This window comes from Vidua chalybeata, chromosome 12, assembly GCF_026979565.1.
Source record: "Vidua chalybeata isolate OUT-0048 chromosome 12, bVidCha1 merged haplotype, whole genome shotgun sequence".
NCBI lineage: Eukaryota > Metazoa > Chordata > Aves > Passeriformes > Viduidae > Vidua > Vidua chalybeata.
Window position 1 is genome coordinate 8,077,289 of NC_071541.1, and position 27,905 is coordinate 8,105,193.

The following is a 27,905-nucleotide window of genomic DNA, read 5'->3' on the forward strand; positions in this document are numbered from 1 at the left end:
TGGCAGTGTTCATTAATACAGCAGTAGGAGTGTCTTGTCAGTAGGAGTGTCTTCTTAGGGGTACTGGCTCCAGCAAATACATCAAACATGTCTTTCATACTAATGTTCTTTAGCATATAAAATAAAGTTCAAGGTTTGGGCTTGAGCCCAGTATATCTGATTGCTCGAAGTGCTGGAGTAACAGTAATGTTCAGCAACTTCATTGCCCTACAGTGGATATATATAAAAGAAGCTATGTAAGAGAGATTTCTTGGGTACCAAACAAAACTCTCTACAACCCAAAGACCCATTGGAAACCTGGCTTTCTGCTGTAAGAGCTTGTCTTCACCAAAAAAAGCTCAGTCCAACTGAACGAAAGCAAGGCACTAACCATGCTTTTTTCCTTTAGGAAAAGGGTGGAAGGAGAATTACTTAATGGCAGAAGCTGATGATGGTGCTGGATGTGCTGCTCTGGAAGGAGCTGCTGCTACAGAGAGCCCTGTGTGACTCCAATACTGAACTGAAGGAGCTCGTACATCCGTGTCTGTGCCAGGGAATTCAGCAGGGACATCACTGCCTGCACGGAAGCACGGACTGTTGCTACACAGAACTAAAATTTAAGGCAAATATAAGAACAAAATGGAAGGTAGCATCGCAACTCTTGTCTCCTGTAGGGTGTAAACCAGATACGCGGGGCAGCAGCACAAGCACAGCAAACACTGTAACATCACTTTCCCCACTTGTAATATGAGCCAAGGGAAGCGTCCACACAACTAGTGAGGCTTCTCCCTGCGGGCTCACCTCGGGCACGGCTGGCCCCGAGCACGGCGCTCCTGCACTGCCCAGGTGTCCCTCACCCCCGGGAGGGCTGGCACCTGCGGGCCGGCCACCGCGGCGAGCAGCCGCTCGCCCCACGATCGTCCTGTGCCCGCCACAAGCGGGGATATCGGCGACAGGCAGGAAAATCGGCGATAGGGACGAAAATCGGCGATAGGCAGCAAAATCGGCCGCAGCCGCTCAGCCACCGTCCCGGCTGGCCCCGGTAGCGCGGCGACCCCGCCTCCGGGCCGTGCGCCGCCACAGGCGGGGCCGCGCACGCGTGTCACAGCGGGACTGTAAGTCTCCATTTTGTGTTAATTTCCCCCCTTCTCCCTGTCCCCGCTGCGGATGGTCGCAGCGGGAGCAGCGGGCGGCGGGCGCTGGCGCGGAGCCCGAGGGCAGCGCTGCCCGCTCCGTGAGGCGGTGCCGCTCCCGCGCCCTCCGCGCCCGCCGCCCCCTCACGGCCCCACCATCCTCCTGTCCCTCCCCGCCGGATATGGAAATGCCCTCGTGGGGACGTTTCGCGCGAATTAAAATTGTTTTATTTGCCCCTCGTGGGCCCTGCTGTGGTCCCCCGGTGAGCGGCGGGCATCCGGTGTGTTACATGAGATCCATAAATTCCCATGCTCCAGCAAGGCAGTCGTTGCAGCAGCCAACCCATGCTTGCATCACTGAGACTGAGCTGAAGTTTAAATTTCTGTGGAAGGCAGTAACGCTTAAAACCATTTCAGAAACTTTACATGCTTTGTCGAAGTGATTGATCAAGTGCTTTTATACCAGTTCCTAAATGATTTTAGCTCAACATGGGTAGGCTGCCTGACAATACCGTATACTAGATAAAGGTCGCTATGTTTTTCCGAGGATACCATGTATCCAAGGCGTAGGTTTATATTGTAGTAACTCATTTCAGAAATTAATAAAATCAAGATGAAGGACAAGAAAAAGCCCCACTCCCTACCCCCTCCCTAAAATCGTCCTCTTGCTCTTGGCTGTAGGATGGAACCTAAAATGTGAGCACAGAGATTTTCAGCTAAAAGTTTTGAGACAAAAAAAATATTTTGGGTTTAAATTATTTTTTGGGGGTGTAGTGTAATTAAAAATCTTACATAATTTCATAATCTTGAAAAGAGGAAAATACAAAGTTCAGTTCCAAGAGCAATTGCGCAATATGTCCGCCCGTAAGCAGTTTTTAAAGTATTAATTTTTGAATGTTGGATTTTGGTGATTCAGATAAGGCATTACAGAACATGTACTAAGATCTTAATTTTAAATTGAATCACTGAAATGTCTAATGGAAAAATGGCATTAAATATTTTGTCTTTTTCCTCAGGCTTATCTCCAATAAATAGCAGGTCCCCTGATTTTATAACCTGCATTCACATTTCTTTTCAAATGCACTTTTAGACATTCTGAATAGTTTTAAATCTTTGAATGACAGGAAAGTACTTTTCCTATCTTTAAAAGTTACATTCTGTGTGCTGAAAAATTCTACACACACACACACACACACACACACACACACACACACTGCTTTTATCCTGTGTTAGGCAAAGTGTTGGCAAAAGCTGACTTTAGTTTGCTTGTCAATTTCACCACTTACTACGAAACCTTTAGTTTATTTCTTGCAGCTTGTTTTTCTTTTTTTTCACTTGTGAGACATTTCGTCAGAGGTGCTGCTAATTTCATTCAATGGGAGCTGTTACTTTTCCAAGTATAGCACTTCTAATGCAAGTTCTAATTCAGTCTCTTCAAAATATGCCTTTATAATAATGCTAATTTAATTGGTATTGTAAGGCAGCAATATGTGAAAGCTGTGGAGCGTACTTGTTTTCATTCACTTATTTATTAAACATTTAATCCTTTATTCGGATGCTTTTATTCAGCTTATAATTTCGTTTTCTTTGTTACGGTTTATGTCTCAGTCTTAGAGTGCAATGAGAAGAATGTGTCACACAAAGCCTGTAGTCATAGTAAAGTATTTTAGTTTGACAGTATTTAAAAGTATTTCGTTTTGACAATTTAGTTTGAACTGTGTGTTTGCAGTTTCCATTGACTTTGCTGGTGACCAAGTTAATACTTTCACATGCTGGGAAATTGGAGAATATAGAGATGCTATTGGAAACAATGGGTCAACTCATATAACTTAACATTTCACATGGGATTATCCCCTTGTCTTGCATATTACAACTGTGTATGTACTTTATAGGATTTGCCTTTTTATAGTTACAATGTATAATCCTCTCATTCGTTTTGTCATCTGTCACATGAATCCTATTGTGAATTTGCAGAAAATTGAATTACTCAGTTTTATACATGTCAGTCATTCTTTCTTCTCCAGTCTCTGCAGCTTCAATTATGTCAATTACATTTATTTATATTATAATTTTGCTTGTTTCTGCAAAAGCTAAAAATATTGTCACTTTTCAACTTTGTCAGCTGATCTGTGTATAGAATGTCTTTAGTGTGTAAATAAACAACTTCAGACAAATTGGCCATGCTTACTACAGAGAGACAAATGTTGATATATTAAGTCTCCAAGAAAAATGTTGTTGATTTCTGTAACTCAGATCCTAACAGGAGAATTATTACAAACTGCAAATTGATTACTTTCAGATATTTTGGTGCTGTGTAGGCATTGTTTTATTTTGTGCATCAATCTAAGTTGACCAGTATCATCCATATTTTCTCCTTATTAAAATAATATCTCAAGTGTCTTTTTTGCCTTCCTATAGATTTTTTCTCACTTAGATTTAAGTTATTCTTACAGGGCTACATGGTTTTGTTGCTTTGTTATTTCCATAAGCTCTAGGGGGAGATGGACGCTTTAAAGAACGTCTTAATAAATTACATTCATTCTTCTTGTCTTTCTCTACTCCACCAGTAATTTATCAAGTAAAACTCTCAGACATGTTTGATGCAACGTGTTCCTTGTGCATCCTTGCAGTTTATAACTCATGTTTTCCAAGTGCAGTGTTCAAATGTGTATATAATTGTGATTTTTTTTGTTTGCTTGTTTGGTTTTTATTTATTTATTTATTTAAAGCCTAACCAAATCTCAGTTTGTTTTGTTTGCTGATAAAATGCCTGCTGGGTTCCTTTGGGTACCAGCGAGGGAAATATGATTGTCCCTAAAGCGGCAGGATAATTCTGAGTCTCCATGGTAAACAGTCAATGTCAGAATTTGGAGCCTTTCACTTTTGCATGTAAGTTTTTGTAGTGAAGGAGTTACCTCTCCACATAATAATATGCACACAAACTCCGGATAAAATTGGGTTGTGTGGGAAAAGCAGCTTCATAATCAGCATTTAGAAAGCTTTACTGGTAAAAAGGAAACTTGCATTAGTTGAATGTGGTTCCTGTTGGAAAGGGTTGGATCTGGCCCTGATTGTGCCTAACCCAGCGCCCTCAGTGTCCCTGCAGTGTCACTGGGGACTGTGCAATTAGATTTCATTTGTGCTCTCAGTGACTCAGCTGTTGAAAGGGTTTCTGCAGAAGCCCTTAATTAAGACTAGCTCCTCCTTCCTTCCCTTAAATTCCAAGGCAGTCTGCTAACTGTATTCTTACATGGAACAGACTGGAAAAGTGCTGAAAGAGCTCTCCTCCCCCAGTGCTTGGATGTGAGGGGGAATCCCAAGCTGTAAAGGGCCCCAGAGTGGAGGTTCCTAAGACTGTAATCCCTGAGGGGGATATGTCAGGGTGGGAGGGCTGAGGGTACCTGCAGAGGGGAGTGGGTGTGTGCATAAGGCCCTGCAGATTGTTACAGTAACAGGGTAGAATTTTTCAAATTTAGAGAGCGCTTCTGAAGGCCTGCTCCTCTTGGAAGTGGCATGGCTGTTCTAGTAGCAACCTTGAAAAATTTTAAAGAGGTCTTGGGAAAAAGAAGCTAGTTTTAATCTTTTGGACAATGCTAAAGAAAATGTCCTTATTGTGAGATTTAAATAAGCCTTTTTATTTTATTCAGACTATGTGCTTCTCCTCTCATCAATCTCCACTGCAATACTGAATATTCCCAGTGTAGCTCATCAGATTTGCATTGTAACACATAACAACAGCTGCATTTTTCTGCTTCACATTTGTAGCTACTCCAAAGTACAGAATTTCTGTATTGGCACTGCAGTGATGTCTGTTACTTTATCAAAATAATGCTCTGTCTTACTGCATGAGGAGCCAAAAACATTTGTATCAATTCTTCTGAATGTAAAGGTTTTTTAGTATTAATGTTTGCAGAGATTTAGCAAGGTCTTAAGTCACTGAAAATCTGATGTGTCTGGTAGGTATTGGCCTTGGCAGGTGTTTTGTTGTTCAGAAGTCATTGTATACTGAATTGTTGGAATACTTCATATACATCATTTAATTTGCTTTCAAAGTTATTTCTGAAATGTTAAAGAATAAGGCTTTAAATTGGCATAGTGTTGATGCTTGGCTCTAAGTAAACATATTATTTATCCTGTTCAGTGTTATTATGCAAATACTGAAAATTAAGTACCTTCTAAACTGTTTTGCTGGATTTGTGCATGAGTCTTAACTGAGAACTAAGAGATAATGAAGGCCTGTTAGAAAGCAGTAGGTAACACATGAGGCTTAAATTTGCATTTAGTTGGCATTAGGAAAGAACATCAGTGTTCTGTTAGTGAAAACAAAATAATGATTCCTTAATTCGGTAGGAAGTAAAGTGTTTCATAGAGACTTTGGATTTTGAAATAGCTTTTAAATAGCATTAATGCAGTAATGTTTTTCTAGATGGTCACTAAAATGAAAAGGTGCTTGATTTTGTTGTTTTCTGTTGTCTTTGTTGTCAAAGACTACTTTTGATGCTTTACCTGTCTTTTGCTACCTTCCTGATACTTCCCTTTCAAAAAGAAAAAAAGGAAAGAAAGGAAAAATCATTAACGTTGTGTACTTTATCCATGATCTTTTTGTCATTTTTATGAATCAAACCCAATAGCTTCATTACTTGCTCATTTAATATACAGTTGCAGAGCAACCTAGCTGACAGTCTTTAGATCCCTCTGTGAAAGGACTTTGAAATTACACTTGCAGAGGAATGTATGCCTCCTTTTTATTTCTTGTGACGGGATGTCTAATGATTTCAGGGTTTCAGTCTTTTTTTAGTGCATGTTGTGTTATTGAATATTTAAGAATCATATGGTTGTGATGAATCCTATTTCAGAAGAGCAGAATTTGGTTCATTGCAGAGAAATTTTCAGGTGATACTTGTTTTTAAAACATTCAATATTAGATAAAGAGAGGGAAAGGACAGAAGAGAGCTTGCCTAAATCTGAGGTTTATGAGTCTCTTAAGTCTTATTTTTGATTAGGCAGATGTTCTGCTGAAGAAAATGTATAGGTTTCTTTAAAAATATGGTTAGGTTCACATATTTATTGGAAAACCAAAATGCAGACAGACAGAGCTCGAATGAAGACCTAATGGTCTACCTAATATTTTTCTAGAAAATTTTAGGACCCTGGACTTCAGCTTCCATTGCTTTGCAAACTATTATCAATTAAAGTGTTCAGTTATCATTATAGACTGGTGCAAGACTGGTTATTTGCCTCTTAAAAACGATTGTGAAATATTGGTAGTGAAATATTTATATTATAAATGTAAGAAGTTTTTATAAGTGCAGCTATCATGAGTTGTCCTACTAAGGGCTGAATTGGAAAAGGGAGAATACAGAGAGTATTCTTGGCAGTCCCACTGTAGCAATGCAGCTGTTCAGTGGGGGATAGTAAATAGCTGTGGGGTGAGAATACCTGCTTGTCTGCAGCTTTGTAACAAAAATGAGGATCAGTTTTTGAAGTTCTATGAGAGGATTTGAATCAGGAAAGAGGTGTTTGGATATTGAAGCTAAACAGTGCAAAGAATCTTGTGCAGGATACAATTTGAGGTACTTGAAGGTTAGACAAAACAGTGCAGTTGAGTATAGGTATTTTGATGGGAGTAATCAAATAAATGAAAATTACTTTCTCGGGAAAACAAGTTTTTTTAAAGGTGTTTGTTTGCCTAAAGATGTAGAATATTGCTTAAAAATTTGAAAGGAAAATATGAAACTAAAAGTTCTATTCCATTTGGCAGCTGTTTTTTCCTTTATTTTTCTAGTGTAATTTTGATCGTGTATGTGAACATTCATTGAATATTGAAAATAGGAATACAAAGGCAGCATTAGAAATTATAAAATCATTCTACATTATTTCTTAAATGTTTTATAGTTGTTATAACACATTGTAACAGGTTCTGTTGTGTTTTGAGTCTGGATGATGTAGTTATCAATAATATTTGCCAATATTGTAAGGAGCCACCCACTGCACTCAGTGTGATTTATTTCCAGGTGCCAGGGTCTCTGTAACTCTGTTTGCAAGGTCAGAATGCTTCACACTGAGTGACTGTGCAAGTGTCTGTGCACAGTGATCAGCTCCCTTCTCAGCCTTCCTGATAAGCTGAATAAATTAAACTCCTTAATAGGAATAGATGAGGATATCAGATAGCTGTTGCAGACAAGCTGTAAAATTCTCTGTGAGCAAAGGAGAGAGAAGAAGACCAGAATAGTGTGGCAGAAGAGAAATGTGGTTTTTGCCATAATCTGAAAGGGGTGGCTGGCCTGCAGCAGTTTCAGAGAATGAACCAGTGGCAAATGGAGGAATGCTGTTCTGGAAAGCTGTGTTGTTCATGATCCCACCTCTACGTGTGTTAACTCTCAGCAGAGCTGGTTTTCAGAACGCTGTTTCTTGCTTATTGTCTCAGAGGCCACGTCAAATAGTACCAGGTGTGCTCACAATGATCTGAGTCTGGATAAGGGGATCAAATTCTTTAAAACATGTTTGACTCATCTTACTGCTCATAAGAATTACAAGGGTAGTGCAGTCTGCAAGGAAACAGCCAATACAGAAAATTCATTTGTGAGCCATGAATGCTTATAAATTCATGTAGTTAATAGTATTTACTTTATGTTTCCTTTCCAGCTGTTCTAAGTGGTTTATTAAACTGAACATCTCTTTGTAAATGCTAAGAAGTGAAGCTTTAAAAGCACCCAGGCCAGGAGTAATTTGGACTGCTGCTGTTAGATAAAGTGCATTATTTGACAAAGCTATGTTGTCCTATCACATCCCTCAACTGGGCAAAAAATTAATGAGGCTCTCTGTCCTGCTCACTGTTGCTTTTTCTCAAAAGTACCAAACCCAAACTTCAGCTTTTAAAGTGTCTTTGTTTAGTTGCATTTTGCTCTCATGCTATCTCTTCCAACTTGGGCAGAATCCTCTTGTTGCTGTTGGCATGGAAGTTCTAATTTGATGGAGGTTGAAAATTGTCAACCTAAACAGGGCATTCAGCTCCCCATGCTAATAATGTTCATTTCATCAGGCACAAGTAATAGAACCACTTGCAGTGACCTGCTTTGGGGCTTGTATAAAGTGTAAGGTTTCTTTCCTTGTTTTTTCCAATCATTACAAACAATGGTGAGCTTTGGTGGCTCTAAATGCTGTTTAACTCCTGGTGTAACATCTGTCCTTCCACAAAGGAAGGTGCTGCCAGCTAGTTCAGCTAAGGCTCATTTGTTTTTATTTCGGAGAACTTCTGCTCTTTGTAACTAGAGATTTTTTTACTAGTCAGCGCTGCTTGTCAGGTTATTTATGCTGCAGAGTGTGATATTTTTTAGTCATTAACTCTGAAAAATCTAAGGTAATCAATGTAATTGAGAAGCTTTAAGCAACCACTGCATGCTAGGTGATCAAGGAGGCAACTACAGGCCGCTCCTACAAAACCTAATTTTTAAAATATTTCTGTAAATTACCTTTTTTTTTCCCTTTTGTTGTCAAGTCTTCATCTTAACTGAAACAGAAACGTGGATAACTGGCAGAAGGGAGTTTTCTGTCTGGAGCTGAGTTATGCACCTTAGCCTGATATTGAGGGAGTAGAATTTAAAATAATATTTAAAGATGGTTTTATTTTGGTAAAATGTTGTCTTTTTCTTTCCTTAAGTAGTTTTGTCATCTTTGTGTTACTACAAGGAACCTGAGACAGACTAACATTGTGGAAATCTGATTAAAATTATCTGTGCTGTTTCAAAGGTCAGGCACACTCAGTGAATTTGCTTTCAAATTATTTTGTTTATTCTGTGTACGTATGCATCTTGAGCTCTATAAAGGTCAGGAGAGGAGATTCATTTTGGAATTTAAAATAAGTTGGGTTTTTACTGCTGATAGCCCTGGTTAGTTTCATTTGAACTAATGAAAATTGTTTCCCTTTGTTGGTTTTGTTTTGCTGTCAGTTCTGTTTTTCTAGTGAAACTTGTTTGCAACTATGAAGTCTACTTGAAAATAAGACAGTATTAGTAATGCATTTTAAAAAAAAATATTTTATGTGATCTTAAAAATTAAGTACTGTTTGTACAAATTAAATAGTAGTCTTACTTGGTTTTTGGTTTCTTGACTTCTTTAATTCATCTGATAGACGAACTGTTTTCTCAACTAGAATAATATATTTAAAGGATACACAGCGTTTAACTGTCTCTTGCCACAAATGGTTTAATAAAACAGGCGTGGTGATGCAATTCCTCTAGAATTTATAAGAGTCCTGCTATTCATGTTCAGGTTGAATAATATAACCACAAAAGGATTCGTGTGTGTGTTGTGAAGCATAACTAATTGCAGTTTTTGGTCACAGAGACAGTGACAATTAGTAAGGAAGTGGGCTTCTATTAAATACAGAAGGAACTGCTTTGTAAGAGCCTAATTTTTGTCCTAAACCAGGCTGTTCTACAAGCCCCCTTGCATTCCAGTTCTGTCTCTAGAATGGTTGAAATATTTGGGGTCATTTGACACAAAAAAAAAATTTAATGATACTTGTAGGAATGAAGAAATTTTCAAAACAACAATAATGATTTTCACTAAAAAATGAGTACATGTTTCAAAGTTTACATTCATTTGAGAAGTCTTGAGCTGTTTAACCAAATCAGATTTTCCTGCCAAGAGCATTCTGACATACTCTTTTCTGACTTAAGGAGGTGAAATCTGAATGAGGCAGAACATGCTGATTGAATTAATTTAGTACTAAAACTTAACAAAACTCTGTGTTTCAATGCACATTTTACTGTAAGGATGGACAAATTTTGCAGTTATATCAGAGGCTAAGAAAATTTTTCTGAGTCTTTTTATGTGTAGAAGAATGTAAATCTCATGTGGGCAGCTGTGGTGCTTTCAGAAGTAAGAAATAGATGTCGTTGTAAGCAGAGCACTCATCTACCTTTCCAAAGATTGGTTCAGTGTGTATTTAACCTGCAGCTGCTTCAGTCTGTGTGGATGTAACCAAGCTTGGCCATTAGTAGCAACACACTGGTTTCTTTTTCGTTTATGAAAAAAAAAAGTTTAAAAAATTGCTTTAGTAAGTCAGGTGTTTGCCCAGGCTGGTTGGCTCTAATTGCATAGAGCAGACTTTGGACTGCTGGGTGCCTCCTTTGAAGGACACAGAAAATGGTGTGGCCTCAACTGGGTGCCTTTGCTTCTGGGGGTTTTGCCAAGATGCTGCTCCTGATTTGAGGCTTTTCTTTTTCTTGCCTGCTTCTTACTAATTAGTATAATTTGCAATCTTCCCTCCACTGATTCATTGTATTTGGTAGCAGGCACTATCATTTTTATTTACCAAAGTGTTTTCAATGAGAAAGATTTCTGTGTTAGCTTTTCCTGTTTTGCTGTTTGAATCCTAGTCCATTAATTAACTTCATTGTTTTATACCTGTTGTGAGACGTAGCCTTCTCAGTGCTGCACCTGAAGCTGTAGCTGTTAGGCCTTGACAGTATGATTTAAGAAAATTTTTTTAAAAATTAAAATTGGGAATTGTAGGATACTTGAATTGAATATATTTTATAACATTATACTCCAAAACCCCAAGCATTGTGTATACTTGATTTTCTTGGAAAAATTGCTAAATAATTGTTAAATAATATGTTATCCTGTTTATCACTTTCCCAGGTGCCAGGGAAAAAAATTGGCTTCTAGTATTGTGATATTAACACTTTCCATGTCATGTTAGTTCTGATGTGTGGCTGGTTTTGGGAAGACTTGTTTAGATGGGATAAAATCCCACTGTGATGGATGCTGTGATGGCACATCTCTGAGAGGAGAGCTTGAGGGTAAGAGTTACAGACCAAGTATCAGGATCTGAATGCAGGGGAATAGAGAAGAACAGAAAGGAAGAAATGGTGGAAATATTGTTCTTTAGAGGAAGATTAATAGCACTTAACTTTGGGAGTGATATGTAAGGGCACATAATCAGGATTCTGGTTTATATAAATACTTTGGATGCTACTTGGAGCTTCTAAAGTTACTTTATTATTTTATTCCAGAACTGTGTTATAGCAGCAGCATCTAACTGTGATATAGAACCACATTCATATTCATATACTTACATGTAATAAAACATTTGTACAAGTGGAGATCTTTGATATACAAAAGAAACTCTTTTGAAAAGTTTGGGGTTGGTAGTAGATTCTGAGGTATTAGGTACTAAGCATCCTGTGAGATTGGAATCCTAGAATTAGAAATACCTATTCTTTGAACTTTTTGTTATTCTTTGATACTGAGACCAGAGCAGTGGCTTTCTGTGTATGGAAATCTGGTGTATGGTGTGACTGTGCTATTGTGGGCACTGCATAATCATGTACTTTGCTGCGTTTGCAGGTTTATTTGATTCTCATTAGGAAGCTTATAATGGCTATTTCTCTTGCAGTGTAGGAGTAACTTCCTAGATAAAATTCTCTAATGGATGGTTTCAAACTGGTGTAGCTTTATCTGAAAAAAAGATATATGTATGTATTAATTTTGATGTATTGAATCTGTTTGCTGCCATGTTGGGGTGGATTGCTTCGGTTCCCTTGGGTGCTTCTTATTTATGCTGTGTGTGCCATGCAGGCGATTCTGGGCAGCATTCTGGGACTCTTCCTTTCAGATTCCTGTGGATATGGACTGCAAACAATAGAAACTCAATCTGAGCACAGCTGATGTTTTCTGAAATACAAAGCACACAAGTGCCTCGCTGTTCCTGCAGTTGTGTGTGCACCTGGGATGGCAAATATCAGTGGCTGCTCTTGTCTTCTGGTGACAGCACTGCTGCTTTTGTGCCTGTAAACTCCTGAGGCTGAAAAGTTGTGGCTGGATTCTTCCTTTGAGCATTATTCATTCTGTCCACATATATCATGTGTTTCTCTTGTTATCTGCTTAGGGTTCCATGCTCAAAATCGGCTGAATTAGTTATGCATTTGTTGAATTCCCTTTTGTTTTGGGGAATGTGTACCATGTCTTCAGGAAGTTTGAAGAAAAAGCCGGAGAATACAGAGAACTAAGTATTGTCGGTGTTGATGAAAAACATAAGTCAGAAAAAGAATTGAAAGCATTGTTTAAATAACTTCCCATAAATGTGTAAGATTCTCATTAGTCCAACATCAGAAGTCTAATGAATATTAATGAATGAGATCAAAGACATTTAGAAATCAAAGCAAGTAAACAACGATTATTTTAAACAATTATATAAGTTTTTAACTGGACAAAAATACAAATCATCTTAACAGGATGGCTCCATGAGGTTTTTCTTGAAAATATTTTTCCTGAAAATTTTTGTGTTGAACTAGAAAGGCAAGTATGTAACATAAACTAGAAAAATAGATACATCAAAACCTGAAATATATAAAATGTCTTCATTATGCTGTATCGAAGTACCTAAATTAAACTGTGGAGTCTAACAGGCTGGGAATTTTTATTTGGCCTGAGTCCATGATTTGAGCTTGACTCAGACTGTCAACACAAATTGGTAAATATTGAGAAGAAAATTACTTTTGGATATCTGAGACCTTTACTGTTTCCTTCTACATTTCTAGTACTTTTGGACTAAATGTATCCGTGCTGAAACATGTACATAGTGTAATTCTGTTAAAAAAGATGGGTTTACACATCATTTAATACATTCAAGATTTTGATCATCAAATATCAGAGTATGACCAGAACTATCTTCATCTCATTATCTGCTTTTCCAAATCTTATCTAGAACCAGCATGTGGTGTGACCTGTACACAACAGTTATTTAATCTTTGAACAGTACATGCTTGTAATGTAGCATGGGGTATTCCAGCATCCCAGTAAGATGTGAGTAAATCTTCCATGACTGAGGAAAATAATTGGAACAATTTATTAAATATTACTTTTCATTTATCTTTACATTTTTACTATCGTTCATTTAATAATTCTTTTATTTCACTAAAAATAAAAAGTTAATTTTTATATGAGATGGTGATCTAAACAAAATAATAGATATAGGCATGAGTTCTGGCATCTTTTATTTTTATTCCTGCAATTAAAGAAAGCATTTTATATCTGTATAATTTTCTTTAGAAGTCTGTGATGATTTTAATGCATTTAACCCACAAAGGCCATAATGGTGCTAAAACTCCAAAGGCCCCACTCCCCTGGTACAACATGGAGAGTGTTGTGCTCATAAAGCACCCACTTGCTCTGGGTAATAGTGACATTATTTGGCAGTTTGTGATTCCTACGAACTTTAATGGCAAAGAGGATCCTTCAAATACTGTCAGAGAAACAGTTTCATTTTGAACTTGGATATAAAGCTAATGGTATCTAACAGCTCTTAGTGTCACTGAATCAAATTCCTCAAGTAGAAAGAACGGGTGACATTCTGTTTTAAAGTGACCGTATGTTTGACCCAGTTTGGCGATGGTGGTGTCATCACAATCGTATCTTGCTGCTGTAGGCCCTTGCAGCCTGACAGGCGGAACAAGTTGCTTTAGCTCACAGAGCTCATCTGTCAAACTGAGCAGCTTGCAGGTTTCTGTTATCTGAATGAAATGTGGAGCCAGGACTTCTCCCTGCTCCCTGCCTATCAGCCTAGTCAGCAACCTGCTCACACCCCATTCACATGAAATTAAATGGTAGAAGAAGAGAGAATTAAAAAAAACTATTTCCAGAGATGCAAATGTAACCCACATTTAATAATTAAATGACATGTGGTTCAAAAATAATAATTAAAAAAAATGTCCAGGAACTAGATGGAAAGTTAATTTCCAAAGAAGAATTGCAATTTCCTTATCTGAAATGAGAGATGGAAAGCTTTTAATTGTATATTTAAAAACTAAAACTCGGAACAGTTTCATAATTCGGTAGGGCAGTGACAGGCATCTCTTTTTTCATCACAAACACTTACTTAGCATTGAAGTGTTCAAGCCTTTATCGAGATTTTATTATATTTTCCCAAAATAGTGCATCTAGAATTTTGTACCTTAGGCCAAATCTTGCCGTAATCTCTACACTCTTTGTAGTTCTGTGATAGGAGCAATGTTAGGGCACTGAGTTTGTGCTGGTTGCTCTTTGAAGTTCATATGTGACTGACTTGACTGCTTTGTTGTTGCAATGACCAATTTTTACTTGTTTTGAGAATATTGGCAAAAGGTGCACAAACCATAATTCTTAGTAAATGCTGATTTTCCTATGTTAAGCATAGGAAGAAATTTTTCTAGTCTATGTCTAGTTTTAAAAATGTTTTTACTAGAGTAAAATTTCCAAATAAAACTTCAGCTAGTAACAACCACCTACAGATTTCTGTTTGTTATTATAATAATGATTGTGGCAGTCGACAAACAAAATGATTCATATGTGACACATGTCAGAAATGGCTTCTGGTTTTCAAGAATGAGATAGATTATAGTTGGGGAGAAACCTGTTAATAATGGTTTGTTCAGAGTGATGCTGTACAACATTATCCAAAAGGAATACACCAGTTGGTATTTTCATCATGGAAATGATGAGCTGAATCACCCCAATCTAATACAAATATACAAATATGGAATGTGTGGTGTATGTATGAATTAGGAACATATTTGTATCTTTGGGTTTCACAGCTTCAGTGGAATAGAAGGGGTCATTCTGTGATCAATGGATTTGTGGTGAATTGCACAAGATCTGAGAAAATGAGGATTGTATTTATCACATCTAAGGGAATGTCAAAGTGTGTGTCTGCCCATAACCCCATCAGTGGTAAAATGATGACACTGTGCCTTTGGGAGATACCAATCAATATGATTGTTGTGAAGCTCAACAATGACTGATGCCATTCTATCTGATGAACTCTGGGGATGGCTTAGAGGGCTATGGAGAGAGAAAACAAAAAAAACCCCATCAGGTTTGTACCCAAGACCTGCTTGGCAAAAGTTTGAAATAAGTCTCATGAAAATTAAATGCAACATAATGTTCTAGGTTTGAAAAATTAGATAAAGATGTTCAGCTGAATTCTGTTCACCTGGTCGTTATAGACAGCATGTACACACTGTATAATCATTGAGAGCATGACACAGAACCAGAATGAGTGTGTAAGGAACTTTCCAGAGTGCAGTTAGTTGGGAAAAATAGTAGTTCTTGGAAGTTAAAAAAAAAAAAAAAAGAAGTTGATGATAATTCATTCAGAAAGCTCACTGGTTTGCTCCACAGAAATAAATCCTATGATTTCTGACCAGAATAAATCACTGGCAATGTCACAGATGAAGAATATCCAAAACAAACTCAGAAGTAAAATGTAAGTGAACAGGAACATTTTAAACAGTAGAAAGCTGCTGCTTCTGTCACAAAACCTGTAACATATAAAGGCTAAAATATATTAGCCTTTAGTTCTTTCTTTTCCCAGTAAGAACTCTAAAACCTGAATCAGATTTTTTGTGGATAAGAGTGAGAGATTTCTGAGGGAATAACCCAAATGCATGCTGATAAAAACATGCATATATAATGTATATAGGCACGCTTAAAATCTCTCTATATATTTTCAGCAGTGGTAAAGACAAAAGCACCTGAAATCTGTGGTGTTATTTCCTAACTCTGAAATTCCTAGCAAAAAGATACGCAGCTTTATTCCTTGACTTGACCTGGTTTTGTTGGAATGGGTATCTTACTCCTTATGTAGCCAGCTCTTGCTAGTCTAAATAATTTGAAGAATCATTATATTTTATGTGCAATTCTGAAATTAAAAGAGGGGAGAGGGTAGAAGTGGGAGTTTTTTTTGGGAGCAGTAATGAGGTGCAGGCAGGAAATAACTCTCCATCAATTTTTCCAGGAAAACTAAGGAAAGACTCAAACAATTTTGGTTTTGCAGAAATTTGTGTTTCTTTTTGTGCTAAACTTAGATAAAAATTGTACCTAGGGTTATGAGGTAGAGATTCATAGTTGTAGAGATCAGAAGAGATCACTGAAGTTTTTCCTTTGAACTCTTGCATGGGGAATGTAAATTTCTCTCATTTCCCTCGATGGAGGCTGGTGCCGTGCTCAGCTGAAGTGGATCTGCTGGAAAGCTTGCCTTTATTTGCAGAGACTGAGAGGGAATAAGTAACCACTTCCTTTGGTAGTTAGTTCTACCTGTTTGTTACTCATCTTCCAGATTAAACTTGGGGTTGTACAAATTGATCTTTTTGTCTGTGTTGAGTTGTCTCGCTCACGTGCAGGGCAGTCCCTTTTAATTTCTGTGGCAAATTGTCACTGGCCAAAATTGCTTCAGCCTTGGCTCCCCTCTCCATGTACAGAACTGCTGGATAAGTTCAGTGTTAGTGACCAAACAATGGTGTCATTAAAGGAGTAGAGGGAAGCAACATCTCTTTGCTTTTTCCATAAAGTACTAGCTGTACAAAGTAAACATGACTATTAGTGTATAGAGGATACTCTAAAGGTAAGTGTATTTCTTATATTGCAGTGACCAAGCATTGCCTTACATCCTTTGTGTTACATTCACATATCTGCATGCAGAGATTAAAGATAAAACTGAAAGGACAACCTCTTTAGCTACCTGGCTTACCTATCAGACAAAAGGGCTGAGTGATAGAGGGAAAATATAAAGGAAGTTGATATGCTGAGGGTCTCCAAATCTCAGAGAATAACTGCTGACTTCTACTTTGTTCACAGTGGTTAAGTTGTGCTGGTGTAATTATGTTTGCAAAGATTAATGCCAGTGTATTTAAAAATAAATGCACTGGTCCTGTGTCTGCTCCCTAGATTAATAATGCCAGGTGGGAAAAACAAGAAAATTGAAAGTGACTTTTTAATGGTTCTTCTGAATTTGCATAAGTCTTGCTTATGTGTGCATCAAGGATTTCGATGGAAAGCAGGAAATTAAGATCGATAAGGCTGCATAACTCTGGATTTTCACTGTGTATTGAGTGGATAAATACCTAAAATTTAGGTAGCAGAGCATAATAGTGTGTATAATATCACAATAACTTTAGTCTTTTAAGATAGTTCAGCATTCTGTACTTGCTCATAAACGTGTAACAGGATTGTTCTTTGATTAATAGCTAAAGTAGAAATAGGGTGGTCTTTTTGCTAAAAAGTGGCTGGATATTATATCAGGCAGCCTGACAAAGACCCATTTTCATCAATATGCTATTTTGCTGAGATTCAGGTATGTCATAAACTTATATTTGTTTCAGCAACTTCATCTTTTCATTTTTCACTTCATCTTCACCTTTTTCTGTTGTCACATTCAGAAAGTTGATCTGGGATAATTAAAGCAGCCTGCAACATAAAATAAAGATGTAGAAATTCAAGATAGTCACATTATGCAGTGAAATTTAAATTTATATGAATTTGTATTGTTATAAATTGTAAATGACTGTGATGAAGTGCTTAAAAACTGGTTAAACACCAGATTTGTATAGCCCGGAAGAAGCAAATGTATGCTATGCTCTGGTAGGAGTTTGCTTTTTTTTTTCTGATCATGTTTGCCTTTTATGACATGGTACATTAATTTTTAATATATAGGCAGTTGAGCTGTTAATAGGTAAAAAAACATAGAAGAAAAAAGAGATTGGAGCAAGCAAATATTTCTAATAAATAAAAGTATTTTCAAAGGAAAACATTTAAGAGAAGCTAGAAAGTGGAGGTCTGTATGTGGCAGCAGCACTCTGTAGGTTTACAGCTATTTGTACCTGTCTAATCTTCTTTTTATCTAAAGTTATTATTGTGTTAACTGTGGTGTTGCCTGCCATAGTTGTCCTTGAACCAAATAACCTCCTTATAATTATCTTTAATTTAGATAGATTTGGCTTCCGTTTCATACTCATACATGCATACGCCCAGTTCTTTCTCCTGTCTTTATTTGGGAACAGGTTGAAAATGTCCATTCTATCCCTCGCACAGCTGCTGTCAGGTGCTGTTTCCTGCATTAATTGTCAGACTTGCTTTTCCTTGGAGAGATCCTGGCAGGAGGAAAATCCTCTGGAGAGGAGGTGGCTAATTCTGCCCTAGTATGAGCACATTTCTTAGATGCTCTAGTCATGTAGATAGAAACTCACCACACCTTTGTAGTGAGTGGTGAATACAAGCCAGCTCTGTCCTGAAGCTGCTGTCTCACCCCTTTAGCTCTGAGTTCAACTCAAGCTGCTATGATTTGCCCCTTAGCATTGGCTACTGATCTGGGTTTGATATCAAATTAAGAGAATCGTGCAGCTTTTCTTTGGATTGAAGAGGCAGTTTAGGTCTGTCCTTAGTGTGTTAGTGGGATGTTAAGCACACAGGCTGAAAATGGTGAGCAGAAAATGGCAGTGAAGCGTCTGGACTGCAGAACCTTGTCCTTGGCTGTAACAGAATTGCACGTGGTGATCTCTGTGTCTCGTTGAGAGCCTGATTGCTTTGCTTTTGAGCCCTGAGCAGCCCTGGTGAACTGAATCAATTTATCTTTTTGTGAGAATGTGTGGCTTGAATTCCTGATTCTCTGGGCATATTTGTGTTTGACCTGATATTAGTCTGGCTCCAGACAGAGGAAACAGGAGCTCTGAAGGGAACTTAGAGAAGAAAGGAATGAAGGGTCTTTCCATCTGTAATTCTATGCTCAGTTCAAGTAATCAGCAGAGTTAAGAATTACAGCAGTTCTCTGTCTTGTTGGTCGTTTTTATAATGTGGAATGTGTATTTAGAATTGTTGAGGTTGGAAAGACCTTTAAGATCATTGAGTCCCAACATTAGCCAAGCACTGTCACTAAACCATGTCCTTAAGTGCTTCATCTGCACATTCTGTATTTGAATATAGAATGCTGGTGTAACCTGGAATGTATGAAATGTAGGACTTGCTTATCATGTCATTGAGAATTAATTTTATGTACTGTCAGTTTTAAAATAGTCTCAGATTTTCCAGATGGAGGAACAGTGAATAAAGTAAAAAAAAAAAAAAAAAAACAAAAAACCACAACAAAACAAAACAAAAAAACCCCTTAATCACTGGCATATCACTATCTGGCAATAACAGTACTATTTATTAGGCATAAAGATGGAAAAATTCCATTTGCAAAGCAGCACACTATGTATTCACATTTTTTTACTGCTTGCACTGCAGTGGATCTAAATTTGATCAAGTATCTTTGTCATTGAGAGGCAATAAATGTATCCCCACTAATTGTTTCTAATGCATTTCTTTTAATTTATTGTGGACATAAGAGTTGGAAACACTGAAAGTTGCTCAGATTTCATGAAAGAGCTGAAGAAATCTTGCCTTGAAACAAAACAGGAGTGTCAAGTTCCTAGAGGAAGAAGGATGCATTTTTATAGATAGTTTTGAAAATATAATCAAAAGACTTTGAACATATAATTGCATAGACCAGCATAGATTTAATTTGTTAAAGTAACCAGCATAGATTTAATTTTTTAAAGTAAATCTGAATTTGGAAGCGGATAACTTTGGAAACCTGCTATGTCCTGTAGAAAGAAGCATGGTAGAATGGGAGTATGTAGTTAATGTGTCCTTTTTAAAGAGAGAATATTTGTAGTACCAGAATACCAGTTACGTTATTGGCCCTGCAGAAGAACTGAAAGGTGATTGCCTGAATTAAGGTGACATTGGGCGTGAGTGTGATTGAATTTAAGTTCCCTCTTACCAAACACAATTGGTAAGCCCTTAGAATCTCCAAATAAATACTTGTGCTTTAAGGTCAGTCCAGACCTCATGGATTGCTTTTCCTTTCCCTGATAAAAGCAGATGCAAGCATGCCAAATTGCTTTGCTCCGGCTTAACCCCAGCACTGTTTGAATTCATAAATGCTACAAAAGGAAAGCTTATTACCACATACGACGGTGAAGTGGGGAAATGTCATGCCTACCTAATCTATTTCCTGGGAAGGGTTGAAAAATCTTTTTATTCTTTTACTAAGACCTAGAGAATAAAGTAAGGACTGGATGTGATGCTGATAATCAAAGATTGTCTTTCATATTTTAAATTGATATCAACCTTGTATTTTCTGTTGTCTCTGATATATTTTCTCAGAAATGAGACAGTAAAGGAACTTTTTTCTGTATTGAATTATAGTGATATACTGTATTTAAATGGCTTTTATTTTTTTAACTTATTTTACTTATTTTTTTACTATTAAGCAGCTGTTTCTCTGAAGCTCTTGGTTTAAGGATAAATTGTTCAAACACTGGCACATCGTTTAGCAGATGAAACAAAGCAGTGCTGCATTTGGGTTTTATACGGTTACTATAGCAGTATTAGAAAGGGCATCAATGGGAGCTTTGCTCTGAATTGATAACAAGTACATAGTTTTAAATAACTTAGACAAGAACAAAACACTCCTAAAATAGAGTGCTTGAGGGGAAAGTAGGTTTTCACACTGTAAACAGTGTTCTTTGAAAGCTGGGAGAAGGAAAAAATACTGTAGCACAGTACAGTAAATTAAATCATTACATTAATTGAACATTTGTCTATTTGCAGTGTTTTTGCTTTGTGGATGTCAGTAAGATGAATGGCTGAGAAAGGAAGTGAAAGGGAAGTAGTAGTGGGTAAGGTTCAAAACAAAGTAATTAACATTCATAGGGTGTAATTGTGGGTAATGTGTTAAGTTCACTGTCCTGAAGATGGTTTAGTGGTGTTGTAAACTGCTACCTGTAATTGACTTAGTAAAGCTACAAACACAAATTTTGTGAATAATATGTTCTTCAAGTTTTAAGTGAAGATGTCTAACATCTTGTATTATATCCATGAATCTTATTTTATTTCATCATAAATGTTTTGCAAAATTTTACTTCATTGTAAAGTTGAAATTCTGCATCTAACAGGTCTTGAATCCTTTTCTTTTGGAAGGTAATGCTTAAACCTGAATGCCTTTCTTTGTAGTTCTAAGCCTAAAATAGGGCAGATATTTCTTAAGCTATTTGGTAGACAATCTGTCAGCCAATGAGATATTGACAGGATTTTATAGGATGCAGATGGTGGAGGAAAACATAGTATTTCACTGTTAGCATTTTGTTTCTGGTGACAATCCAGTTATTAGGTTGCTGGTTTTCTCACAAAACATAGCATGTGGCTACCTAATTAGATTGCTTTAAAGCCTGTTGGAAATGCTGATAAGTTTCTTATAATCCTTTTGCCTTGGGTTGCTGTTGTTAAAGGCTAACTTGTCAGTCTTGGGGGAAAAAGGCTTGTTCACTGGGCTAAACATGAAAAATGCATTATGCTTGATGTTCTGCTTGATGCTCTTGGTTAAAGTGTAATGTGCAACAGAATTCTTTCTATGCTGTGGCTCTTGAAGCTGTAGCTGCTGGGCAATAATGGCAAAAAGGTGCTCAGACTACAATTATAAGGACTCAATCATAGTTGGTAAGAGATTAAACTTTAATCATTCAATTAAAGCTTTTGGTGCAATTTTTTAAAAAAGAATATCAGTAATGAAAAAACTTGGTCTGGGTAGGAGTGTGTTATTTGACACTGCAAACAGCATTGTCTTTGTACAGCATACTGCACATATATTGCACTGGAAGGGTTTGCATTTAATGAGCTCCTTGAAGAAAGTGGAAGGACTTTAGTTTTTTAATATGCTTTAAATTGTCCACGAATGAAACCTACATGTCCAAGGCTTCACTGTACACTTTTAGCTATTAAAAAGGGAACCCACATTTCTGTGTGAGAGCAATAGGACTGGAATATGGTTTTAGGGAATTGCTCATTTAAAGGTACTCAAAGGCAATTGCAGAGAAGTCCCAAGAAGATTTAGTGAAGAGCTTTGAATACTTAACAGGAAAACTTGACACATTCGAGCCCCTCCAGTTCATGTAGCCCCGAGGTAAATACAAAATTAAAGTTTGAAGCTATTCAGTTGTCTTGTGAGCAAAAGCAGATCCAAAATTGGCATGTATTTATTGTTTTATTGGTAATACTTCTGAAGAAAAGCTACTGAAATGCATCTTTAACCTCACACCACATTTTTGTATCTCAATCTATTCTCCATTTTCAAATTATTCAAAGAATTTCTTGGAATCTCTGCCAATCTTCTCAAAGAAAAGATGTGAGCAAAGAAGGTGGAAAATAGCTTGTTTGTTCCAGCTGCTCTCCTGGAATACTCTGTCTGGAGGATGTCTCAGTCCCAGGTGAGCTGAGCTGAGTGCTTGCAGTGAGTGGTCAGGAGTGGCTTCACTGTGCAGAAACTCAAACTTGGGTTCAGTGCCACAAAGTGAGGATGACTTTTGGCCACGTTCTTGTTATGGAATGTTGTAGTCTTTTTGGCCTTTCAAATGTTGGTACTAATGGTTAGAACACAGAAGCTGCAGTAGCCAACTGATTCATTTTTCCCAATATCACCATTCTGTACTCTGTGTGGGGAGCATAAATCCTTACTGTAATTCACAAGAACAGTTTAAAATAGTAGGCAAACCTGTTAACCTGCAGGTAGGTAAACCTCCTTATTCTTGTTATCATGAAAATGAGATGCTGAATAAGACAGCAGTAGTCTCAACCTATTATGTTTTATGCTATTTGAGTCAATGCTTTATAAACATTTGTTTCAATAGATTCCTCTAGTAATACTAATCACTGCTGCTGTCACTGTTTAAATAATTTTGCAAACTGGATTTCTTCCAGGAAAATCTTTGCTGACTTCCAAGCCTGGGCAATGGTGAAAGGTCCTAAAAAGGACTTGCCTATTTCTTATGTGTTTAAAGACTCACTATAAGAATAAAAATTTAGTGATGAAAACAGAATTCTAATTTAATTGGAAACTAGTAGAATGCAATTTTTTCCCTCTTCTAACCTAGAAACTGAATTTTTTTGTTCATTTTTTTTTCCTACCTGACAAAAGCTAATTTAAGCCAACAAGATTGCACATCCAAAATGTACAGAAAATTGGTCCTATTTACAGAGTATTGCTCCCTGGGTATATCTCTACTTCCCGTCACAGGACTGACAGATGCCTAAATGTAAGAGATTGTTCTTGTCATGGGAGGCACTGACACAAATTCAGTTGTGTGGGTTGTTGGCTCTGTCTGATGTTGTCCCTTCTAATGCTACTGAACAAATCACCTTGCACAAGGTAAGCAGCATGCCCTGTCTGCCTTTTATTGAAAGCTGTTTCTTCTGATCTGTCATGTCATGATATGCTGTTTGAACAGTGTTCTTGAACAGTCTTGTGTTCAAGCCAAACTTTCACAGCAGTTTTCCATTGCAGAGTGATCTCATATGCAGCATTTGACTGTGGATGAGTATCAAAGGGCCTATTCACTGCAACATGAAAGGCTTTTACCTACTGTGACTAAACCATGTTAAGTTGTTACAGACGTGCAGGTGTATCGTGTGTTGGCAGGAGAGTTCAAGCATAAATACCTTTGTTCAATCACCAGGTAATGAAACCAACAAACTTGATTTGTCCCCTTTGTGTGAATTAAAGAAACAGATTGACTAAGGGAGATCTTGCTGAAGGAGCATTTGCTTCTAAGGAAGTTCCATCTTTCCTTTAAACTATACTTTGTTCACTATATTTTGTGGGTCTTATAATCACATGTTGTTCAGAAGAGGTTTACTGTAAACACTGCATAGCGTGCTCACAGTTGTATTGAAAGAGAATGTGATAAGCTGCAGCTCTGTTGAACTAATTAAGTACTTCCTGGCTTTGTTAGTGTTCAGAAGACTTGACAAGAGTAGTATTCTACTTTCTCCTGTATGTTTTGAAAAAGCTGCATTGTAAATGATACAAGGACAGATTTTTTGCTAGAGTGGTACTTTCTGTTGCACTGCTGACCCTGATGAAAAAGATAAAAAAGTCAGTTCTGGTCATTTTTCTCATTATCAGCTGCCTAATTTAGTATTTCCCTATGCACATTGTACAATAAAGTCATTTTGTAAAAGTAAGGGAAGGAAGACATTCCTGTTGACACCAACACACAAGGTGTTGGTACAGAAATATGCTCTCCAAAGGAGGAAGAAGCATTAACAGTCTTCAAGAGAGCTTTTGGAACAAATAAAGGTATGGGCAGCCCTCTTTCTTGGGAGGGGACAGTGTGAATGAAAATTTAAAACCCCATAATGCATTCTCTGTACACTGGAGGGTCCATACTGCAGAGTGCCATGTTTTGAGCTTGAATTCTCAGAACAAGTTGGCATGGGTAGGGATGAGATGTTCACTTTTATTAGAGCTGTATTCTAGTTAAGGCTTTCCCTAGGTTTTCTAGAATAAGTAGGATGTACTTGGGGTGTGAAAATGAGATGCTGGTTTGCTTGAGAAGGCAACAATTCAGAGCATCCTGGAGTTTTTTTTGTTACAATGATGATGTTTTAATGTTTTGGTAGACACAAAGAGGTGGAAGGATCAGTGGCAAAATACAGTTATCTTCAGTAAGATGAAGTAGAGTTAATAATGTATTCCTCTACTTGAAAAACTTCTGAGAAATTTTTCAGAAGATATTTTGATGAGTTCAGAGAGAAGTTGGTAGTATCATTAAATAAGTTGACAACTTCGGTAATCAGCTTTTTGGTATTATAGCTCAAGGGAAAGTCAATAAACTTTGATTCCCAGCATTAATGTAATTATTTTTCCCCCTTTTTTTTTTTTTTTTTTTTCTTTTCTGGCTCCTTCTGCAGAAGACTGCAGTAATGTAATATCAGATGGCCAAAAGCAATTCAGTGTTCAGAAAGTCAGTGTCCCCTAGGATGACGTACAAATGTAGGAAGACTGGGGGTGGAATAAATCATTTTCTCTGATCTTGTTAGGGATGAAATTATTATAGAAAAGCAAACGTAATTCACTGAATATTCTGTGAGATAGAGAAGTATGAATCTCCTTTGATTATCAAAGGTCTTTTTAAAAAGTTTGTTTTCCCCTTCCCTACAGTATTTTCCTTACACAGTATACAAAAGTGTGTTCTCATTGCCACTTGTTTTGGTAGTTGTAATATACTACTTTAAGTCAGCTGCTATGCTACTTTAAGTCAGCTGCTATATTTTGGTTGATTGGGCTAATTGGACTTTAATTTTCATCTTCTCCTGACCTTGGCCTAGTAAGAAATTACTTTAAATGTTTCAGTAAGAAAACTTGCATTGTATTTCATATTATTTAATTATACTGATATTAATGTACTCAATTTCATTCTCATAAGAGAATATAGGACATTTGAGATGAGTGAATCATTATAATATAAATGCCCTGGTGAATAGTATAGGCCTAAACCCACAAAAGCTTGATCAACCTCCTGTGAAAATATTCTTTTCTATTAAAAAAAAAAAATATTATTAAAGGTGATGCACTGAATCTTTAAAATGAAACCTTTCCATAGGTTTATCATCAGTGTGGTTGTTTGAGGCTGATAACAACATTCAGTTGGAAGTGTCAGGTGCTGCATTAAAGGTGTGATTTCAGGTGTGATGTAGCAGCTGTGGTCATGTAAATCTGCTTTCAGGCACATAAACAGCCAGCAACTAGTAGCCAGCAGAGCAGACTGGCTTTAGTGCTTGTCTCAATACAAGTCTGCCCTGAAGAGTCCAGCACTAAGAACTCTAACTGGGCAAGTACAACTTTATCTAATTCTTTAATTTTTATAATCTGGGGTTTGAGGTGCATTGCTTTTCAGTTTAAGCCTGAAGTTGCTTAGAATTATCAGTTATTGTTGTGAAGGAATAATGCCCCAAGTGCTTAAATATGAGGGTAAAAAAAGATATCCCCAACTGACTTAAGTGTTTATGTTCCAATTTGGGGAGAGACTTGCTTTTGAATAAGGTGGACACTTTTCTATCTCATGAATTAAATGAACAGTGAGAGATACTGAATTTACTGCTTGGTGGTTACTCTGTAGTTATTCCCTGGGTAAATATTTGTAGAGCACAACTAATCCAAGATGCTTTTTTCTGCACTTCCTCAGCTTACACTTACAGACAGCCAGAGAATCAGTAGATTGTGTCATGGTTGTTCTCCCTTTTGTCTATCTTGGTAACTTCCCCAGAAAAACAGTCTTAGAGCTGTGTCAGTACAGAGGAACAAGTTTCACAAAGCAGTTACAGATTTGGATGATGCAGCTGAGCGTGTCTTATAAATTTCACTATGTGCGTTATCAGACAGTGAGAGTTTGGTGACCTGTGGTAATTAGATTGTGTGATCTTGCAAAAGAAGAACCAAGCTCACATAATTGGCTTAGGTACTTTGAAAAATGGTACTTTTTGATGTTTATCTTATACAACTGATATTTTCTGGCATTTAATAGGGAAAATATTTTACTATGTGTAAAACTAAACCTGAACAAAGTAATCGAAATGTTTCTTCCTCGTGGTTTTGCTTTTTCTTTTTTTTTTTTTTTTTTTTTCTTATTTCCCTTTTGGAAGAAACTGGTAATCAAAGTAGCAGACCTCTAGCTGATATGACCTGTTTTGTGTAGCTCTAAGTAGTGGTACACTTTGAAATGCTGGCAGGCCTTGCATAAACCAAGAGCTGATTTTTCTTGTCCCCTGGCAAGAAAGCAAGATCACGATGCTTTATTATTGAGGCAGGTCCTTGAGTAGTGTAGCTAGACCTTAACAAAATTTATCAAATGGAAACTTAATTTCTGCAGGTAGTAAAACTGTGTTGAACTTCTATTATTGTTGTGTATGCTTTGTTTTTCTTGTGTCACTTTCTTAAAGTGATTGGTTTATTTGTTTTTTCTGAATGCATAATTTCACCTTTCCTGAGCATTTTACCCTTTGAAGTTATCATTAGAGTATTTCCTTTGGCAGTATATTTTATTGGAGCATTAGCAATGCAGTTGAGTCACTGAAAAATGTGGAAGCCATAGGCACATGAGGCTTGCCTGGTAGTTTTGTGTTAGTAATAGGATTTTTTTAGTGGTCTTTAGTAGAGACAACTGTCAGTAACGTTTACCTTGGCAAAAACAAGGCATTGGGAGTAGAATAAGCCATAAAGAGAGTATGTAGGTAACACATGATAATAATGATGGTGCTTATTAACAGATGACACATTTGCATGTGAAACAGATTGGATAAAGAGCTGTCCTGTACACTCTAGTTCTGGAACAGCCAGTGCCAGTTGATAAATATGTATTTAATGGGCTTAATGACTTTTTGCTTGATTTCTTGAAGAAAGTCTGTGGTTACAGTTAATGATAGCATCACAGTATTATCTTGCATGGTGACTCCTATTTTCTACTTAGGTATGTGTATATAGAGATCATTAAATTTCTATTCATGGTGCAAGCATTTACATAGGTACAAAATCCTGAATGACCAAGCAAATTTTATAGTTTGAAGTAATCTTCCACAGGCAGTTGACTGTATGACTAATAGAATTACATATGCGTAAAATTGCTTTTACTGGAGAAGCCAAAATGCAGAATAATAGCTTGTCAAACTGTCATTTGCCAGTGAGAGCGTAGATTTTGTAGTCCAAATTAGGTTGTGTTCTTTTTCTTTTTGTCAGGTCACATTCTAATAACCATATTGTGCATTAAACCCTGTGATTATCTGAACACTTGACAGATGGTAGGATGTTAATTTATATGTAAGAGACAGTGATTGCCTGTGCAGTAATGGCATTCAACAAAATATGAAATGTCAAAATTCCCTTTTTTTGTTATGTCTTCACTTATTTCAGCAAGGTAATTCTAGCAGAGGAGTATTTTGTGTAGCTAAACATATGCTTCATTTACTAGTATTAACAGGTTTTGGAGTTTTGAATCTTAATTTTTATATTGAGAGGTGTTTACATGACGGTCTAGTGTACAAGAAAATTGTAGAGTACAATGAAAGTGAAAGAAGTTATTACATTTATGAATCTAAAGTTTTTAATATGCACATGTTTTAAGGAAAATGAGATTATTTTTAGTTTCACTTAAGAGTTAC

At 37.0% G+C, this 27,905-nt stretch overlaps 1 protein-coding gene across 5 annotated transcripts in view; it reads left to right on the forward strand.

Annotated features, from left to right (window-relative positions):
• The first annotated feature begins 979 nt into the window (after nucleotides 1–979).
• FHIT (fragile histidine triad diadenosine triphosphatase) overlaps nucleotides 980–27,905 on the forward strand; it is a 524,049-nt gene continuing 497,123 nt past the window's right edge. For 4 of the 5 annotated variants that reach the window (XM_053953734.1, XM_053953736.1, XM_053953735.1 and 1 more), the window contains exon 1: nucleotides 980–1,094. The gene's annotated coding sequence lies outside the window, so the exon portion shown is untranslated. The remainder of the gene's footprint in view (nucleotides 1,095–27,905) is intronic. The other variant, XM_053953733.1, reaches the window with a different exon arrangement.